This window comes from Octopus bimaculoides, chromosome 7 (genome assembly GCF_001194135.2).
Source record: "Octopus bimaculoides isolate UCB-OBI-ISO-001 chromosome 7, ASM119413v2, whole genome shotgun sequence".
Classification (NCBI taxonomy): domain Eukaryota; kingdom Metazoa; phylum Mollusca; class Cephalopoda; order Octopoda; family Octopodidae; genus Octopus; species Octopus bimaculoides.
This window is the reverse complement of record NC_068987.1, coordinates 73,342,509-73,344,905: the sequence shown is the minus strand read 5'-3', so window position 1 is coordinate 73,344,905 and position 2,397 is coordinate 73,342,509. Positions and strand designations below refer to the sequence as shown.

Below are 2,397 nucleotides of genomic sequence, written 5' to 3'. Positions count from 1 at the left end.
ATATAAGATTCATTGGTGGTGGTGGTGGTGGTGGTGTTTAGCCTGTGGCAGTCTTGATCAAACAAACCTACAATCGTTCCATTTTCTTCCTTTTTTTTTTTTTTTAGATTGCAGCGCACTCTGCAGCAAGGGTGGTTGGTGCTAGGAAGAGCATCCAGCCACAAAAAACTGTGCCAAAACAGACACAGAAATATGGTGCAGGTTTCTGTGTGGCCAGCTCCTGTCAAACCGTCCAACCCATGCCAGCATGGAAAGCTGGTGTTAAACAACAACGATGATGATGAGGATGATGATGATCAGTATATCTAGGATGGCATTAATGTGCCCTTACTTCTTTCTTTCTTTTAACACTGCAGATTAGATGAGAAAGATTTAGCTGCTATTTTTATTACATTTGTCAAGGTGGAAAGGATAGTGTTCTTTGAGGATGGCAATGTAGTAGTTAGTGCTCAGGGTTGTTGCAGTAATGTTCTGACCTGTTTGGACAATACAGAAAGGATGGAACTCTCAGGATTGTGTTGTAGTGGTGTTCTGGAGTGTTCATATATTTGAACAGGTCAGGAGGGATAATGTTCCCAGGATAGTGTCGCAATGATTATCTAGAGTATTGCAGATGTGTTTGAACAGATTGAGATGGACAGTACTCTCAGGATAGTGTTGGTTGTTTAAAGGACCCCTAAACATTATATTGGGATGCAAACCACCTAAAACAAGGGCCAAAAAAGTATAACTGTTATATGGTGGTATGACACTCCATTGGTTACGACAACCAGTGTAGTGTTCCAGTTGATCCAATCAACGGAACAACCTACTTGTGATATCAACATGCAAGTGGCTAAGCACTCCACAAGCATACATACCATTAACATAGTTCTCTGGGAGATTTAGCATGACACAGAATGTGACGAGAGTGACCCTTTGAAATACAGGTACAACTCAATACATGTACTTAAGCAAAGTGAAATAAAGTGTCTTGCTCAAGAACACAATGTGCCACTGGTTTGCGAACTCACGACCTTTCGATTGTGAGCCAAATACCCTAACCACTAAGCCATGCACCTTCACTGTTATGTTATATACAACAGAAGCATTATTAGATTAAAACAGCCATGTGTGTATCATATTTAATGTAAATACATTGCATACAAAAATATATTTACTGCAGTATTTATTCAGAGATAATATCTTTTATGGACATGCTGTGTTTAAAAACAGAATATATATAGAGGTAGACGAAAATCATCCTAGCTGCAGACAGTGAGAATGTTAGATGCAGTATTTCTGCCTAGCTGGGGGTTGCTAATTGCATACATGTAATTGGCATCACAGCCAAATGCATGTTAAGATGACACCTGTCGCCAACAATATAGGAAAACAGCAAATAAGCAATCACTGGTATTGCAAATAGCTACCTGGCTAAATAAAAATCTATTATATGCAACAGAAGCAGGATTAGAATAAAATAGCTATCTGTGTATCATGCTCAATGTAAGCGCATAGCAAAAGGCAAATTTATCTCTCATAGATGTGCTCTTTAAAAACATAATGCTGTTATGTTTTGACTATACCCATCTTGGTTATGTCTGTTATGACTGACTGCCATCAGTACATATAAGCACTGACCTAATTAAACATGTCTAGATACTCTGTGATTATTCAACTTGCAAGTGATAGTAACCAACATATCCTAAAATCACACCCTACAGTCTTAAAGACAGTAAAGAAAGGACACACTGGACAATGTAGACAAAGATATTCCTTAACTCATTAACATCTGAGCTGGCCATATCCAGCCAAAATATTCTGTTTTATGTTCAAACCAGGCAGATCCACCCTCTCCCACCTACCCTGTACTGTCATGTTAAAAATAAACAATCAACATCATCAAATTCTAAAAGCTATGAGATAAGCAGTTATTAATTCTAAACAAGGTGAATAAATAAGCATTACATTTGACAGAGTGATCTGTTTGCTAAAGGGTTAAAAGAATAGATGATCATGACTGGACATCTTTTGATTATATTTCTGCTTAATCAAGGTTTAACTGAGTATAGAAAGATGGAAGTCAAAACATTTACAAAAACTGTAACATCCAATTATTTATTGTTAACAAGAAGTATGTGAAGTTTATCAATATGTGTCACTATTGTTACTGAACAAGCACAACACCAAGAGGTATTGTTTCTAATATAGTCACAAATCCTGAAATTCAGAGGAGGGGTTAAGTCAGTTTAATCAACCCCCTGTACTAGACTGGCACTTTAGTTTATTGACTCCCAGAAGGATGAAAAACAAAGATGACCTAGGTGGGATTTGAACTTAGAACTTAAAGAGCCAACAGAAAAACTGCAAGGTGTTTTGTCCAATGCTCTAATGATTCTGTCAATCCCCCCCCCC

At 37.6% G+C, this 2,397-nt stretch overlaps 1 protein-coding gene across 1 annotated transcript in view; it reads right to left on the bottom strand.

The window, feature by feature from the left end:
• LOC106882369 (COP9 signalosome complex subunit 3) overlaps window positions 1-2,397 on the bottom strand; it is a 43,093-nt gene that overhangs the window by 456 nt on the left and 40,240 nt on the right. The window lies entirely within an intron of this gene.